We start from the raw sequence: 19,709 nt of genomic DNA on the forward strand, positions 1-19,709 counted from the left end.
GCCTGCAAGCAAGTGTTTTCATCGAGCTAACCAACACAGCTAGTTAACTAGCTAGCATCTTTAGCTTGCCACTGCAACATGCAATGTGTCTGAATTGCTTTGGATTTTAAAGCTCTGAGTTAATATGTCATGTACAGGGCATTCGGGAAGTATTCTGACCCCTTGACTTGTTCCACATTTTGTTACGTTACAGCCTTATTATAAAATGAGGATTTGTACCACCGCTAGCTAGGTAAACACTAGGATTGTGTTTCAAATGATGTTCATTCCCTGGCCACAGCTGGATTCACTGAGTGGACAAAACATTAAGAACACCTGCTCTTTCCATGGCATAGATAGACTGACCAGGTGAATCCAGGTGAAAGCTAAGATCCCTTATTGTAACTTGTTACATTCACTTCAATCAGTGTAGATGAAGGGGAGGAGACAGGTTAAAGAATGATTTTTATGCCTTGAGACAATTAAGGTGTGGATTGTATATGTGTGCCATTCAGAGCGTGAATGGGCAAGACAAAATATTTAAGTGCCTTTGAATTGTAGTAGGTGCCAGGTGCACCGGTTTGAGTCAAGAACTGCAACGCTGCTAGGTTTTTCACACTCAACAGTTATAAAATGGATTAAATGAGAAAAGAATCTTCAATCTACACATAATGACAACATGTATTACAAATAAAAAACAGAAATACCTTATTTACATAAGTATTCAGACCCTTTACTCAGTACTTTGTTGAAGCACCTTTGGCAGCGATTACAACCTTGAGTCTTCTTGGGTATGACGCTACAAGCTTGGCACATCTGTATTTGTGGAGTTTCTCCCATTCTTCTCTGTAGATCGTATCAAGCTGTGTCAGGTTGCATGGGGAGCGTCGATGCATAGCTTTTTCAGGTCTCTCCAGAGATGTTCAATCATGTTCAAGTCAGGGCTCTGGCTGGGCCACCCAAGGTGAACCTTCGTCCCAGTCTAAGGTCCTGAGCACTCTGGAACAGATCTTCATCAAGGATCTCTCTGTACTTTTCTCTGTTCATCTTTCCCTTGATCCTGACTAGTCTCCCAGTCCCTGCCGCTGAAAAACATGCCCACAGCATAATGCTGCCACCACGTTATTGGCCAGGTGATGAGCAGTGCCTGGTTTCCTCCAGATGTGACGTTTGGCAATCATGTAGAATGTTCAATCTGATTTAGAAAAAAAGTATTGTAAACACTGTCCTGCAACATATGTATTGTAAACACTGTTCTGCAACATATGTATTGTGAACACTGTCCTGCAACATATGTATTGTGAACACTGTCCTGCAACATATGTATTGTAAACACTGTTCTGCAACATATGTATTGTAAATACTGTTCTGCAACATATGTATTGTAAACACTGTTCTGCAACATATGTATTGTAAACACTGTTCTGCAACATATGTATTGTAAACACTGTCCTGCAACATATGTATTGTAAACACTGTCCTGCAACATATGTATTGTAAACACTGTCCTGCAACATATGTATTGTAAACACTGTTCTGCAACATATGTATTGTAAACACTGTTCTGCAACATATGTATTGTAAACACTGTCCTGCAACATATGTATTGTAAACACTGTCCTGCAACATATGTATTGTAAACACTGTCCTGCAACATATGTATTGTAAACACTGTTCTGCAACATATGTATTGTAAACACTGTTCTGCAACATATGCTTAAACAACTGAAGTATTTACTGTGATAGATCTAGTAGGATGTTTGTTTTCCTAAATGTTGTTTTATGTTCAAAATCTATAAAAACATGCCAAAATGCTAACGAAATTAGCCCTGGAGCATTATATAGTGCTATGAAACAGCACAAAAATACGTTTGAAGGTTTGTATTACATATTTGAATAATCTAATGTTAGAATTAAACAATCAAGGCCTTTAAACACCTGTTGAGATTGTCCTGTTTTTTCAAGAATCCCTGAGCTCTAAAACAGCAACATTTTCTCTCAACCTAAAGATAAAACTTGTAATAGATAATGAGATTATCCAAATAAAAAATATTTTTGCCCCATGGGGGGCTTGTTTGAACCTTGCGGGAGGGTCCAATATGTATACACTGCTCAAAAAAATTAAGGGAACACTTAAACAACACAATGTAAATCCAAGTCAATCACACTTCTGTGAAATCAAACTGTCCACTTAGGAAGCAACACTGATTGACAATAAATGTCACATGCTGTAGTGCAAATGGAATAGACAACAGGTGGAAATTATAGGCAATTAGCAAGACACCCCCAACAAAGGAGTGGTTCTGCAGGTGGTGACCACAGACCACTTCTCAGTTCCTATGCTTCCTGGCTGATGTTTTGGTCACTTTCACTCTAGTGGTAGCATGAGACGGAGTCTACAACCCACACAAGTGGCTCAGGTAGTGCAGCTCATCCAGGATGGCACATCAATGCGAGCTGTGGCAAGAAGGTTTGCTGTGTCTGTCAGCGTAGTGTCCAGAGCATGAAGGCGCTACCAGGAGACAGGCCAGTACATCAGGAGACGTGGAGGAGGCCGTAGGAGAGCAACAACCCAGCAGCAGGACCGCTACCTCCGCTTTTGTGCAAGGAGGAGCAGGAGTAGCACTGCCAGAGCCCTGCAAAATGACCTCCAGCAGGCCACAAATGTGCATGTGTCTGCTCAAACGGTCAGAAACAGACCCAACACCATGCAGGACGTTCGGCATTTGCCAGAGAACACCAAGATTGGCAAATTTTCCACTGGCACCCTGTGCCGCACAGTCCTCCATGTGCTCGCCAGAGGTAGCCTGACTGCCATTAGGTACCGAGATGAGATCCTCAGACCCCTTGTGAGACCATATGCTGGTGCGGTTGGCCCTGGGTTCCTCCTAATGCAAGACAATGCTAGACCTCATGTGGCTGGAGTGTGTCAGCAGTTCCTGCAAGAGGAAGGCATTGATGCTATGGACTGGCCCACCCGTTCCCCAGACCTGAATCCAATTCAGCACATCTGGGACATCATGTCTCACTCCATCCACTCCATTGCACCACAGACTGTCCAGGAGTTGGCGGATGCTTTAGTCCAGGTCTGGGAGGAGATCCCTCAGGAGACCATCCGCCACCTCATCAGGAGCATGCCCAGGCATTGCAGGGAGGTCATACAGGCACGTGGAGGCCACACACACTACTGAGCCTCATTTTGACTTGTTTTAAGGACATTACATCAAAGTTGGATCAGCCTGAAGTGTGGTTTTCCACTTTAATTTTGAGTGTGACTCCAAATCCAGACCTCCATGGGTTGCTAAATTTGATTTCCATTGATAATTTTTGTGTGATTTTGTTGTCAGCACATTCAACTATGTAAAGAAAAAAGTATTTAATAAAAATATTTAATTCATTCAGATCTAGGATGTGTTATTTTAGTGTTCCCTTTATTTTTTTGAGCAGCGTAGTTGAAGTCTGAAGTTTACATACACCTTAGCCAAGTAGAGTTTTTCACAATTCCTGACATATAATCCTATAATAATATAATCATATAATAATAATATAATAATGTAAAAATTCCCTGTTTTAGGTCAGTTAGGATCACCACATGTGAAATGTCAGAATAATAGTAGAGAGAATGATTTATTTCAGCTGTTATTTCTTTCATCACATTCCCAGTGGGTCAGAAGTTTGACATACACTCAATTAGTATTTGGTACTTGCCAAAACTATAGTTTGTTAACAAGATATTTGTGGAGTGGTTGAACAATGAGTTTTAATGACTCCAAGTGTATGTCTATGTAAACTTCTGACTTCAACTGTAGCTCTAAACTGTTTATTTAAAACAAGTGGTGATGCAGCTACTGAAAATGCTCTCGATGGTGCAGCTGGAAAACTTCTGAGGAGCTGAGAGCCCATGCCAAATCTTTTTAGCTTCCTGAGGGATAAGAGGCGTTGTCGTGCCCTCTTCACGACTGTGCTGATGTATGTGGACCACGATACACTATTCCACAACAGCCTTGTCGATGTGAATTGGGACGTGCTCGGCCCTCTGTTTCCTCTAGTCCACGATCAGCTCCTTTGGTCTTGCTGATGTTGCTGAAGTATGTGTTTTACGGTCCCTGTACGATATTGTCAGCATTTTGCTACAGGGAGATTCATTATAACAGTGGTGGTATGGTGTCCTGTCAGAAAGGGCTCTGTGTTCTAGTTGGTTCAATGATCTTAGGTCCAGTGATATCTGACGGCCGCCGGGACCACAGTGACACAGTCCTGTGTTTGTCTGTGTGTGTGTCTGTGTGTGTGTGTGTGTGTGTGTATGTGTATGTGTGTGTCTGTGTGTCTGTGTGTCTGTGTGTCTGTTTTTGAGCATGTGTGTGTGTGTGTGTGTGTGTGTGTGTGTGTGTGTGTGTGTGTGTGTGTGTGTGTAGTCAGAGACACATGTCATACACACCCATAACCTCCTGTTACGAGGCAGAGGGGGTGTCTTGGAGCATTACTTGTCTAGATTGCACTTGTTCTCTATTGTATGTCCTCTATGATCTAGTGCTGGGTGGGATACCTTAATCTACTAAATGCAAGCATTGATGCACGGACCGGTTTGGGTCCTTTAACGGTATTTGAATGTTTGGTTTGTTAAATGAGATACGCTGTATGTAATGTTTTAAAAGTAAAACTTTACTGTGGGGTCAATTCAAATGTCTTTACAGTTGAAAAATAAATCAACTCAGAATGAAGACAGTGTAAAACATTGAGATTCACTCCCACATGCCTAGACAACACTTTGAGGTGTTCCCTTTGGGCCCCTGCTGCCAGGATCAACAGTGGAAATATCACTGAGATCTCCCCTCTCACAAGCAATATGTAAACACATCTCCCCATCTCTAATTCAACTGTCAGAATGGCACTCTTCTCCTCCCTCCCTGGTTGGATGAATGCAACTACTTGGCTCCCTTCCACCTCCATCTCTCTCTCTTTCTGACAGCGCATTCATCCGATGATCAAGAGAACACAAAGAATGGTGCTTACCGTGGGTTACTCCCCGCTCTCTGTCTCTCTGTCTCTCTGTCTCTCTGTCTCTCTGTCTCTCTCTCTCTCTCTCTCTCTCTCTCTCTCTCTCTCTCTCTCTCTCTCTCTCCATGTAAATATATATATAAAACCAGTTCTACAAACCACTGGAGTGAAGGGCTTTTCTAGTGTACCATGAACTCCACTGGCCTCTGAGTCACAACACACAGTGTGTGTGTGTGTGTGTGTGTGTGTGTGTGTGTGTGTGTGTGTGTGTGTGTGTGTGTGTGTGTGTGTGTGTGTGTGTGTGTGTGAGTGTGTGTGTGTGTGTTTGTGCACTATGAGAAGGATGACTGATTGCAGGGCATTGTTGTTGTGATGATGATGACGTATTGTAGTTAATGTTAGTGACCTGAATAGCAGTCAGTAGTTGTGTTGTAGTTATCAGTAGTGACCTGAATAGCAGTCAGTAGTTGTGTTGTAGTTATCAGTAGTGACCTGAATAGCAGTCAACGCTCTAGGCGACCAGTTTTGATAGCCTTTAGCCGCACCCTCATTCTACTCCTCCTCTGTTCCGCAGGGGATGTGGAGGTAAACCCAGGCCCTGCATGTCCCCAGGCACCCTCATTTGTTGACTTCTGTGATCGAAAAAGCCTTGGTTTCATGCATGTCAACATCAGAAGCCTCCTCCCTAAGTTTGTTTTACCCACTGCTTTAGCACACTCTGCTAACCCTGATGTCCTTGCCGTGTCTGAATCCTGGCTCAGGAAGGCCACCAAATATTCTGAGATTTCCATACCCAACTATAACATTTTCCGTCAAGATAGAACTGCCAAAGGGGGAGGAGTTGCAGTTTACTGCAGAGATAGCCTGCAAAGTAATGTCATACTTCCCAGGTCCATACCCAAACAGTTCGAACTACTAATTTTGAAAATTACTCTCTCCAGAAATAAGTCTCTCACTGTTGACCGCCCTCAGCTCCCAGCTGTGCCCTGGACACCCTTTGTGAATTGATCGCCCCCCATCTAGCTTCAGAGTTTGTTCTGTTAGGGGACCTAAACTGGGATATGCTTAACACCTCGGCAGTCCTACAATCTAAGCTAGATGCCCTCAATCTCACACAAATCATCAAGGAACCCACCAGGTACAACCTTAAATCTGTAAACAAGGGCACCCTCATAGACGTCATCCTGACCAACTGGCCCTCCAAATACACCTCCGCTGTCTTCAACCAGGATCTCAGCGATCACTGCCTCATTGCCTGTATCCGCTACGGAGCCGCAGTCAAACGACCACCCCTCATCACTGTCAAACGCTCCCTAAAAAACTTCTATGAGCAGGCCTTTCTAATTGACCTGGCCCGGGTATCCTGGAAGGACATTGACCTCATCCCGTCAGTTGAGGATGCCTGGTCATTCTTTAAAAGTAACTTCCTCACCATTTTAGATAAGCATGCTCCGTTCAAAAAATGCAGAACTAAGAACAGATACAGCCCTTGGTTCACTCCAGACCTGACTGCCCTCGACCAGCACAAAAATATCCTGTGGCGGACTGCAATAGCATCGAATAGTCCCCGCGATATGCAACTGTTCAGGGAAGTCAGGAAAGAATACACGCAGTCAGTCAGGAAAGCTAAGGCCAACTTCTTCAGGCAGAAGTTTCCATCCTGTAGCATCCTGTTTCCAACCTCCTCCCAGCTGCCCACTGCACTGAGGCTAGGTAACACGGTCACCACCGATAAATCCATGATTATCGAAAACTTCAACAAGCATTTCTCAACAGCTGGCCATGCCTTCCACCTGGCTACTCCAACCTCGGCCAACAGCTCCGCCCCCCCCCCCCGCAGCTACTCGCCCAAGCCTCTCCAGGTTCTCCTTTACCCAAATCCAGATAGCAGATGTTCTGAAAGAGCTGCAAAACCTGGACCCGTACAAATCAGCTGGGCTTGACAATCTGGACCCTCTATTTCTGAAACTATCCGCCGCCATTGTCGCAACCCCTATTACCAGCCTGTTCAACCTCTCTTTCATATCGTCTGAGATCCCCAAGGTTTGGAAAGCTGCCGCAGTCATCCCCCTCTTCAAAGGGGGAGACACCCTGGACCCAAACTGTTACAGACCTATATCCATCCTGCCCTGCCTATCTAAGGTCTTCGAAAGCCAAGTCAACAAACAGGTCACTGACCATCTCGAATCCCACCGTACCTTCTCCGCTGTGCAATCTGGTTTCCGAGCCGGTCACGGGTGCACCTCAGCCACGCTTAAGGTACTAAACGATATCATAACCATCGATAAAAGACAGTACTGTGCAGCCATCTTCATCGACCTTGCCAAGGCTTTCGGCTCTGTCAATCACCATATTCTTATCGGCAGACTCAGTAGCCTCGGTTTTTCGGATTGACTGCCTTGCCTGGTTCACCAATTACTTTGCAGACAGAGTTCAGTGTGTCAAATCGGAGGGCATGCTGTCCGGTCCTCTGGCAGTCTCTATGGGGGTGCCACAGGGTTCAAGCCTCGGGCCTTTTCTCTGTATATATCAATGATGTTGCTCTTGCTGCGGGCGATTCCCTGATCCACCTCTACGCAGACGACACCATTCTATATACTTCCGGCCCGTCCTTGGACGCTGTGCTATCTAACCTCCAAACGAGCTTCAATGCCATACAACACTCCTTCCGTGGCCTCCAACTGCTCTTAAACGCTAGTAAAACCAAATGCTCTTAAACGCTAGTAAAACCAAATCCGTTCACTGCCTGCACCCGCACGCCTGACCAGCATCACCACCCTGGATGGTTCCGACCTTGAATATGTGGACATCTATAAGTACCTAGGTGTCTGGCTAGACTGTAAACTATCCTTCCAGACTCATATCAAACATCTCCAATCAACAATCAAATCAAGAATCGGCTTTCTAGACCGCAACAAAGCCTCCTTCACTCACGCCGCCAAACTTACCCTAGTAAAACTGACTATCCTACCGATCCTCGACTTCGGCGATGTCATCTACAAAATTGCTTCCAACACTCTACTCAGCAAACTGGATGCAGTTTATCACAGTGCCATCCGTTTTGTCACTAAAGCACCTTATACCACCCACCACTGCGACTTGTATGCTCTAGTCGGCTGGCCCTTGCTACATATTCGTCACCAGACCCACTGGCTCCAGGTCATCCACAAGTCCATGCTATGTAAAGCTCCGCCTTATCTCAGTTCACTGGTCACGATGGCAACACCCATCCGTAGCACGCGCTCCAGCAGGTGTATCTCACTGATCATCCCTAAAGCCACCACCTCATTTGGCCGCCTTTCATTCCAGTTCTCTGCTGCCTGTGACTGGAACGAATTGCAAAAATCGCTGAAGTTGGAGACTTTTATCTCCCTCACCAACTTCAAACATCTGCTATCTGAGCAGTTAACCGATCGCTGCAGCTGTACATAGTCTATCGGTAAATAGCCCACCCATTTTTACCTACCTCATCCCCATACTGTTTTTATTTATTTACTTTTCTGCTCTTTTGCACACCAATATCTCTACCTGTACATGACCATCTGATCATTTATCACTCCAGTGTTATTAATCTGCAAAATTGTAATTATTCGCCTACCTCCTCATGCCTTTTGCACACAATGTATATAGACTCCCCTTTTTTTTCTACTGTGTTATTGACTTGTTAATTGTTTACTCCATGTGTAACTCTGTGTTGTCTGTTCACACTGCTATACTTTATCTTGGCCAGGTCTCAGTTGCAAATGAGAACTTTTTCTCAACTAGCCTACCTGGTTAAATAAAGGTGAAATTAAAAATTAAAAAAAAATAGGGGTTAGGGATAGGGATTAGGGGTAGGGGTTAGTGGTTAGAGGTAGGGATTATGGTTAGGGACTAAGTGTTAGGGGTAGGGATAGGGGTAGGGACTAGGGACTAGGGGTTAGGGGCAGGGATTAGGGGTAGGGACTAAGAGTTAGGGGTAGGGATTAGGGGTAGGGACTAGGGGTTAGGGGTAGGGATTAGGGGTAGGGACTAGGGGTAGAGGTTAGGGGTAGAGGTTAGGGGTAGGAGCTAGAGAAATGTGGATGGGGTGGGGCAGAGTGCGAGTCTGGAGGACAGGGGCCTGGAAGCAGAGGGACAGGGGGCTGGAAGCAGAGGGACAGGGGGCTGGAAGCAGATGGACAGGGGGCTGGAAGCAGAGGGACAGGGGGCTGAAAGCAGAGGGACAGGGGGCTGGAAGCAGAGGGACAAGGGGCTGGAAGCAGAGGGACAGGGGCCTGGAAGCAGAGGGACAGGGGGCTGGAAGCAGAGGGACAGGGGGCTGGAAGCAGAGGGACCATGGTGGGGACTGGGGGGTAGAGGGTCCATGGTGGGGACTGGGGGGTAGAGGGTCCATGGTGGAGAGTGGGGGGGTAGAGGGTCCATGGTGGGGACTGTGGGGTAGAGGGTCCATGTTGGGGACTGGGGGGCAGAGGGTCCATGTTGGGGACTGGGGGGTAGAGGGTCCATGGTGGAGAGTGGGGGGTAGAGGGTCCATGGTGGGGACTGTGGGGTAGAGGGTCCATGTTGGGGACTGGGGGGCAGAGGGTCCATGTTGGGGACTGGGGGGTAGAGGGACAGGGGCCTGGAAGCAGAGGTCCATGGTGGGGACTGGGGGGTAGAGGGTCCATGGTGGGGACTGGGGGTAGAGGGTCCATGGTGGAGACTGGGGGGTAGAGGGTCCATGGTGGGGACTGGGGGGCAGAGGGACAGGCGCCTGGAAGCAGAGGTCCATGGTGGGGACTGGGGGGTAGAGGGTCCATGGTGGGGACTGGGGGGTAGAGGGTCCATGGTGGAGACTGGGGGGTAGAGGGTCCATGGTGGGGACTGGGGGGTAGAGGGTCTGAAAGCAGAGGGACAGGGGGCTGAAAGCAGAGGGACAGGGGCCTGGAAGCAGAGGGACAGGGGGCTGGAAGCAGAGGGACAGGGGGCTGGAAGCAGAGGGACAGGGGGCTGGAAGCAGAGGGACCATGGTGGGGACTGGGGGGTAGAGGGTCCATGGTGGGGACTGGGGGGGTAGAGGGTCCATGGTGGGGACTGGGGGGGTAGAGGGTCCATGGTGGGGACTGGGGGGTAGAGGGTCCATGGTGGAGACTGGGGGGTAGAGGGTCCATGGTGGGGACTGGGGGGGTAGAGAGTCCATGGTGGGGACTGGGGGGTAGAGGGTCCATGGTGGGGACTGGGGGGCAGAGGGTCCATGGTGGGGACTGGGGGGTAGAGGGTCCATGGTGGGGACTGGGGGGTAGAGGGTCCATGGTGGGGACTGGGGGGTAGAGGGACCATGGTGGGGACTGGGGGGGTAGAGGGTCCATGGTGGAGACTGGGGGTAGAGGGTCCATGGTGGGGACAGAAATCTTGCTTGTTTGTAGGTGACCAAATACTTATTGTCCACCATAATCTGCAAATAAATTCATAAAAAATCCTACATTTTTGATTTTCTGGATTTTCATAGTTGAAGTGTACCTTTGATGAAAATTACAGGCCTCTCTCATCTTTTTAAGTGGGAGAACTTGCACAATTGGTGGCTGACTAAAAACTTTTTTGCCCCACTGTATATAGAACAAAGCACACATCAGGACAAGAGAGACAACACAACACTACATAAAGAGAGACCTAAGACAACAACATAACAAGACAGCAACACACGAAAACATAGCATGATAGCAACACAACATGACAACAACATGGTAGCAACACAACATGGTAGAAGGACAAAACATGGTAGCAACACAACATGGTAGCAGGACAAAACATGGTATGAAAATGATTGGGCACAGACAACAGCACAAAGAGCAAGACGGTAGACACAGCAATACAATGAATAGATTGAGATAAAACTGTCCAGGGAAGGAGGGAGGAAGGGAGGGAGGAAAGTGATTGCAGAGAGAGGCATGCTCTTTCCCCGTGTCTCCTCTTAATGACGACCATGTTCCTCTGTGTAGATAAGCAAACAGGATACTCACAACACACAGCAGAACCTCACAGACTGACAAACAGGCCACATGCTATTACAAGACTACAAACAACCCATTATCAAGAATGACACACATTTATCTCAGCACACACACACACACACACACACACACATACACACACACACACATACACACACACACACACACACACACACATACACACACACACACACACACACACACACACAGACACACACACACACACACACACACACACACACACACACATACACACACACACACAGAGAGAGAGAGAGAGAGAGAGAGAGAGATGCATATACACTCACACTGAAATAAACAAAGTGTCAAGGTAATACTGTTGTCACCAATATAGACCGACTCCTCTATTTGTAAATCAGATGTTCTCATTTCAAAACAGATTAAATATTTGTTTTGGTTTTGATAATCTAATCTGTCTGGATCTGTACGGCCTGTCACTCAGCTCTCTGCCACTTAGTGCTATTAATCCCTTCAATCTACATGGGGGAAATGGTTACCGGGAAAACAAGAGAGAAAAATAAACATTCATCAAGATTTAAATCAATGTTTACCATTTGAGGGAAAGAAATGTATTTATTTATTTTATTTTATTTTACCTTTATTTAACCAGGTAGGCAAGTTGAGAACAAGTTCTCATTTACAATTGCGACCTGGCCAAGATAAAGCAAAGCAGTTCGACAGATAAAACGACACAGAGTTACACATGGAGTAAAAACAAACATACAGTCAATAATGCAGTATAAACAAGTCTATATACAATGTGAGCAAATGAGGTGAGAAGGGAGGTAAAGGCAAAAAAGGCCATGATGGCAAAGTAAATACAATATAGCAAGTAAAATACTGGAATGGTAGTTTTGCAATGGAAGAATGTGCAAAGTAGAAAAAAAATAAAAAAAATAATGGGGTGCAAAGGAGCAAAATAAATAAATAAATAAAAAGTAAATACAGTTGGGAAAGAGGTAGTTGTTTGGGCTAAATTATAGGTGGGCTATGTACAGGTGCAGTAATCTGTGAGCTGCTCTGACAGTTGGTGCTTAAAGCTAGTGAGGGAGATAAGTGTTTCCAGTTTCAGAGATTTTTGTAGTTCGTTCCAGTCATTGGCAGCAGAGAACTGGAAGGAGAGGCGGCCAAAGAAAGAATTGGTTTTGGGGGTGACTAGAGAGATATACCTGCTGGAGCGTGTGCTACAGGTGGGAGATGCTATGGTGACCAGCGAGCTGAGATAAGGGGGGACTTTACCTAGCAGGGTCTTGTAGATGACATGGAGCCAGTGGGTTTGGCGACGAGTATGAAGCGAGGGCCAGCCAACGAGAGCGTACAGGTCGCAATGGTGGGTAGTATATGGGGCTTTGGTGATAAAACGGATTGCACTGTGATAGACTGCATCCAATTTGTTGAGTAGGGTATTGGAGGCTATTTTGTAAATGACATCGCCAAAGTCGAGGATTGGTAGGATGGTCAGTTTTACAAGGGTATGTTTGGCAGCATGAGTGAAGGATGCTTTGTTGCGAAATAGGAAGCCAATTCTAGATTTAACTTTGGATTGGAGATGTTTGATATGGGTCTGGAAGGAGAGTTTACAGTCTAACCAGACACCTAAGTATTTGTAGTTGTCCACGTATTCTAAGTCAGAGCCGTCCAGAGTAGTGATGTTGGACAGGCGGGTAGGTGCAGGTAGCGATCGGTTGAAGAGCATGCATTTAGTTTTACTTGTATTTAAGAGCAATTGGAGGCCACGGAAGGAGAGTTGTATGGCATTGAAGCTTGCCTGGAGGGTTGTTAACACAGTGTCCAAAGAAGGGCCGGAAATATACAGAATGGTGTCGTCTGCGTAGAGGTGGATCAGGGACTCACCAGCAGCAAGAGCGACCTCATTGATGTATACAGAGAAGAGAGTCGGTCCAAGAATTGAACCCTGTGGCACCCCCATAGAGACTGCCAGAGGTCCGGACAGCAGACCCTCCGATTTGACACACTGAACTCTATCAGAGAAGTAGTTGGTGAACCAGGCGAGGCAATCATTTGAGAAACCAAGGCTGTCGAGTCTGCCGATGAGGATATGGTGATTGACAGAGTCGAAAGCCTTGGCCAGATCAATGAATACCGCTGCACAGTAATGTTTCTTATCGATGGCGGTTAAGATATCGTTTAGGACCTTGAGCGTGGCTGAGGTGCACCCATGACCAGCTCTGAAACCAGATTGCATAGCAGAGAAGGTATGGTGAGATTCGAAATGGTCGGTGATCTGTTTGTTGACTTGGCTTTCGAAGACCTTAGAAAGGCACGGTAGGATAGATATAGGTCTGTAGCAGTTTGGGTCAAGAGTGTCCCCCCCTTTGAAGAGGGGGATGACCGCAGCTGCTTTCAATCTTTGGGAATCTCAGACGACACGAAAGAGAGGTTGAACAGGCTAGTAATAGGGGTGGCAACAATTTCGGCAGATAATTTTAGAAAGAAAGGGTCCAGATTGTCTAGCCCGGCTGATTTGTAGGGGTCCAGATTTTGCAGCTCTTTCAGAACATCAGCTGAATGGATTTGGGAGAAGGAGAAATGGGGAAGGCTTGGGCGAGTTGCTGTTGGGGGTGCAGTGCTGTTGTCCGGGGTAGGAGTAGCCAGGTGGAAAGCATGGCCAGCCGTAGAAAAATGCTTATTGAAATTCTCAATTATGGTGGATTTATCAGTGGTGACAGTGTTTCCTATCTTCAGTGCAGTGGGCAGCTGGGAGGAGGTGTTCTTATTCTCCATGGACTTTACAGTGTCCCAGAACTTTTTTGAGTTAGTGTTGCAGGAAGCAAATTTCTGCTTGAAAAAGCTAGCCTTAGCTTTTCTAACTGCCTGTGTATAATGATTTCTAGCTTCCCTGAACAGCTGCATATCACGGGGGCTGTTCGATGCTAATGCAGAACGCCATAGGATGTTTTTGTGTTGGTTAAGGGCAGTCAGGTCTGGGGAGAACCAAGGGCTATATCTGTTCCTGGTTCTAAATTTCTTGAGTGGGGCATGTTTATTTAAGATGGTTAGGAAGGCATTTTTAAAAAATATCCAGGCATCCTCTACTGACGGGATGAGATCAATATCCTTCCAGGATACCCCGGCCAGGTCGATTAGAAAGGCCTGTCCGCAGAAGTGTTTCAGGGAACGTTTTACAGTGATGAGTGGAGGTCGTTTGACCGCTGACCCATTACGGATGCAGGCAATGAGGCAGTGATCGCTGAGATCTTGGTTGAAGACAGCAGAGGTGTATTTAGAGGGGAAGTTGGTTAGGATGATATCTATGAGGGTGCCCGTGTTTAAGGTTTTGGGGAGGTAAATAGAGAGAGAGAGAGAGAGAGAGAGAGAGAGAGAGAGACAGAGAGAGACAGAGAGAGACAGAGAGAGACAGGAAGAGAGAAGGAGGCCTAGTATAGGAGATGTTCTAGTATAGGAGATGTTCTAGTATAGGAGATGTTCTAGTATAGGGGATGTTCTAGTATAGGGGATGTTCTAGTATAGAGGATGTCCTAGTATAGGGGATGTTCTAGTATAGGGGATGTTCTAGCATAGGGGATGTTCTAGTATAGGGGATGTTCTAGTATAGGGGATGTCCTAGTATAGGGGATGTTCTAGTATAGGGGATGTTCTAGTATAGGGGAAGTTCTAGTATAGGGGATGTTCTAGTATAGGGGATGTTCTAGTATAGGGGATATTCTAGTATAGGGGATGTTCTAGTATAGGGGATGTCGTAGTATAGGGGATGTTCTAGTATAGGGGATGTTCTAGTATATGGGATGTTCTAGTATAGGGGATGTTCTAGTATAGGGGATGTCCTAGTATAGGGGATGTTCTAGTATAGGGGATGTTCTAGTATAGGGGATATCGTAGTATAGGGGATGTTCTAGTATAGGGGATGTTCTAGTATAGGGGATGTTCTAGTATAGGGGATGTTCTAGTATAGGGGATGTTCTAGTATAGGGGATATCGTAGTATAGGGGATGTTCTAGTATAGGGGATATTCTAGTATAGGGGATATTCTAGTATAGGGGATGTTCTAGTATAGGGGATATTCTAGTATAGGGGATGTTCTAGTATAGGGGATGTCGTAGTATAGGGGATGTTCTAGTATAGGGGATGTTCTAGTATAGGGGATGTTCTAGTATAGGGGATGTTCTAGTATAGGGGATGTCGTAGTATAGGGGATGTTCTAGCATAGGGGATGTTCTAGTATAGGGGATGTCCTAGTATAGGGGATGTCCTAGTATAGGGGATGTCCTGGTAAAACTGTGTGTAGTAGTAGCAGGACTTTTGACATTGCCAGATTGTGTGTGTGTGTTTGTGCATGTGTGTGCGTGTGTGTTTGTGGCAGTCACAGTGTCCTTGGTTTCCATGGCGCTGTTCATGAACACAATGTTTCAGTTTGGCACCTCATGAATGTGTGTGTGAGGTGTTCTCACGCACGCACACACACACACACACACACACACACACACACACACACACACACACACACACACACACACACACACACACACACCTACATTAGGCATCTGCAGAAAACCTGCTACGACACACACAGTTTTGAACTATCACATAACTCAATTCAAGGACATCCCCCATACTAGAACATCCCCTATACTAGAACATCCCCCATACTAGAACATCCCCTATACTAGAACATCCCCCATACTAGAACATCCCCCATACTAGAACATCCCCTATACTATAACATCCCCCATACTAGAGCATCCCCCATACAAGGACATCCCCCATACTAGAACATCCCCTATACTAGAACATCCCCTATACTAGAACATCTCCTATACTAGAACATCCCCCATACTAGAACATCCCCTATACTAGAACATCCCCCATACTAGAACATCCCCTATACCATGATACATAAAGACCTTGACAACTCACATCACACTACCACTTTAACCAACAGATAAAACTTCACATCATGATCCTCTCTTCTCCCCCTCCTCTCCTCTCTTCTCTTACTTTCCTCTCCTCTCCTGTCTCCTCCTCTCCCTTCTCTCTTCTCCTCCTTTCCTCTCCTCTCCTGTCTCCTCTCCTCTCCTGTCTCCTCTTCCCTCCTTCTCTGCTCTCTTCTCCGCTTCCTTCTCCCCTCCTCTCTTCTCCTCATTTCCTCTCCTCTCCTGTCTCCTCTCCCCTCCTCTCTTCTGCTCTCTTCTCTGCTCTCTTCTCTGCTTCCTTCTCCCCTTCTCTCTTCTCCTCCTTTCCTCTCCTCTCCTGTCTCCTCTCCTCTCCTGTCTCCTCTCCCCTCCTCTCTTCTCTGCTCTCTTCTCTGCTTCCTTCTCCCCTCCTCTCTTCTCCTCCTTTCCTCTCCTCTCCTGTCTCCTCTCCCCTCCTCTCTTCTGCTCTCTTCTCTGCTCTCTTCTCTGCTTCCTTCTCCCCTCCTCTCTTCTCCTCCTTTCCTCTCCTCTCCTGTCTCCTCTCCCCTCCTCTCTTCTGCTCTCTTCTCTGCTCTCTTCTCTGCTTCCTTCTCCCCTCCTCTCTTCTCCTCCTTTCCTCTCCTCTCCTGTCTCCTCTCCCCTCCTCTCTTCTGCTCTCTTCTCTGCTCTCTTCTCTGCTTCCTTCTCCCCTCCTCTCTTCTCCTCATTTCCACTCCTCTCCTGTCTCTTCCTCTCTTCTGCTCTCCTTCCCTCTCTCCTCCTCTCCTCTTCCCTCCTCTCTTCTCCTCTCTCCTCTTTTCTGCTCTCTTCTCCTCCTTTCCTCTCCTCCTCTCCCCTCATCTTTTCAGATCTCTTCTCTCTTCCTATCCTCTCTCCTTTCGTCATGTCCTCTCCTCAAATCCTCTCTTCTTCTCTCTCCTCTCCTCTTCTCTCTGTTCCGTAGCATAATGGATGAATGCATTAGTAGGAAAAGTCTAATAAAAACAGACACATTCATCTCACTCATTCATTAAACAGTTTAGCACACAAACACACACCCACACACACACACCCACACCCACACCCACACCCACACCCACACCCACACACACACACACACACACACACACATCGTTATTAACGCATTAACAGAGACTGGTACAGTGAAACAGAAAAACAAAGTTGTTTCTACAAATGTAGTAGTATAATCTACAGGACTACGAGCCCAGTAGTATAATCTACAGGTCTACAACCTTAGTAGTATAATCTACAGGACTACAAACCCAGTAGTATAATCTACAGGTCTACAACCTTAGTAGTATAATCTACAGGACTACAAACCCAGTAGTATAATCTACAGGACTACGAGCCCAGTAGTATAATCTACAGGTCTACAACCTTAGTAGTATAATCTACAGGACTACAAGCCTAGTAGTATAATCTACAGGACTACAAACCCAGTAGTATAATCTACAGGTCTACAAGCCCAGTATTATAATCTACAGGACTACAAGCCCAGTAGCATAATCTACAGGACTACAAGCCCAGTAGTATAATCTACAGGACTACAAACCCAGTAGTATAATCTACAGGACTACAAGCCCAGTAGTATAATCTACAGGACTACAAGCCCAGTAGTATAATCTACAGAACTACAAGCCCAGTAGTATAATCTACAGGACTACAAGCCCAGTAGCATAATCTACAGGACTACAAGCCCAGTAGTATAATCTACAGGACTACAAGCCCAGTAGTATAATCTACAGAACTACAAGCCTAAATGCATTTGATCGTTGCAGCTGATTGGTCAATAGCTAAAAAACGGGATGGTTTCAACATTCAGTTTCCAGATTTTACCACTCTATCATGCTAAATGAATGTATACTGCATGATTACAGCTGTGCATGTCTAGTATGTGTAACCTAGTATGTGTAACCTAGTATCTGTAACCTAACCCAGTATGAGTAACATAGTATGTGTAACCCAGTATGTGTAACCTAGTATGTGTAACCCAGTATGTGTAACCTAACCCAGTATATGTAACATAGTATGTGTAACCTAGTATGTGTAACCTAACCCAGTATGTGTAACCTAGTATGTGTAACTTAACCCAGTATGAGTAACCTAACCCAGTATGTGTAACCTAACCCAGTATGTGTAACCTAGTATGTGTAACCTAACCCAGTATGAGTAACCTAACCCAGTATGAGTAAGCTAACCCAGTATGTGTAACCCAGTATGTGTAACCTAGTATATGTAACCTAACCTAGTATGTGTAACCTAGTATGTGTATCCTAAACTAGTATGTGTAACCTAACCCAGTATGTGTAACCTAGTATGTGTAACCCAGTATGTGTAACCTAACCCAGTATGTGTAACCTAGTATGTGTAACCTAACCCAGTATGAGTAACCTAACCCAGTATGTGTAACCTAACCCAGTATGTGTAGCCTAGTATGTGTTACAAATGGACAATCTGACAATCTGACAATGCTCTGAATTTAGGAATGCCCAGAGTGCACTCGATATTAAATTTAAGACCACACCCAAAGTCATAAAATGTCTAGCTAGTAATTTGTTATGCTAACAATCTAGCAAGAGGTTGCATAGCAACAGCATCAACTTCCGGTAGACAAGCAAATCGCTAGTACACTCAATTGAAAGGATACCATTTGTTCACAGTATACTAAAATGAACTAATAGTATGTAGTATATACTCATTAAGTATGTAGCAAACTGTATGTTAGTATGGGTATTCAAACACAGCTCAGGAGTAAAAATTGTGCTTAACAAGTCACATAATAAGTTGCATGGACTCAATAATAGTGCACTAATAGTGTTTAACATGATTTTTGAATGACTACTTTATCTCTGTACCCCACACATACAATTATCTGTAAGGTCCCTCAGTCGAGCAGTGAATTTCAAACACGGATTCAACCACAAAGACCAGGGAGGTTTTCCAATGCCTTGCGAAGAAGGCCACCTGTTGGCAGATGGGTAAAAACAAAAATCAGATGTTGAGTATCCCTTTGAGCATGGTGAAGTTATTAATTACACTTTGGACGGTGTATTAATACACCCAGAGGAAGGAAACCACTTACAGATTTCACCACGAGACCAATGGAGACTTCAAAACAATTACAGAGCTACGTGATCGATGTCCTTATCCCGGGACGGTTGAGCTAACATGCGCTAATGTGATTAGCATGACAGTTGTAAGTAACAGTAACAGACATAGAAATGTCTTAAATGGGCAGGACGCTTAAATTCTTGTTAATCTAACTGCACTGTCCAATGTACAGTAGCTAATACAGTGAAGAAATACCATGCTATTGTTTGAGGAGAGTGACCAACAACAACACACGTATCACGGCAACTGTTTTGTTACATTCACCTCTGAAGGTAAATCATGTACTTCCATTCAGTAATCTTCCTCTGATTTGTCATCCTGAGGTTCCCAGAGATAAAAATGTAGCAAAGTTTTGTTTAATAAAATCCATTTTTATATTCAAATGTAGGAACTGCTGTCGCTGGCTCCACACCAGAGAAAGTTAGTGTATAAGCTAATGATCCATCATGTATGATCTTCCTGGGAGTGTGTAAACTGACATTTTGTATTACCATAACATTTTTGTATGTTCTCTATAGTTATGTACTTGAAAATATATCAAATGGCCAATTCGGCACATTTGGGCAGACTTGATACAAAATATTGATCCAGGATTGCAATGCTTGTAACGGTTTTCCTCCTCTTCTGAGGAGGAGTAGGAAGTGAACTGAACACTACAATACAAAGTAAACAAAAAGACCAACCGAAACAGTTCATTCTGGTAACTAATACAAACACAGAAAACAACTATCCACCA

At 45.4% G+C, this 19,709-nt stretch overlaps 1 protein-coding gene across 1 annotated transcript in view; it reads right to left on the minus strand.

The window, feature by feature from the left end:
* Positions 1-19,709, minus strand: part of LOC109885477 (forkhead box protein N3-like) — a 122,285-nt gene that overhangs the window by 87,461 nt on the left and 15,115 nt on the right. The window lies entirely within an intron of this gene.

Source organism: Oncorhynchus kisutch, linkage group LG14 (assembly GCF_002021735.2).
Source record: "Oncorhynchus kisutch isolate 150728-3 linkage group LG14, Okis_V2, whole genome shotgun sequence".
NCBI classification, from domain to species: domain Eukaryota; kingdom Metazoa; phylum Chordata; class Actinopteri; order Salmoniformes; family Salmonidae; genus Oncorhynchus; species Oncorhynchus kisutch.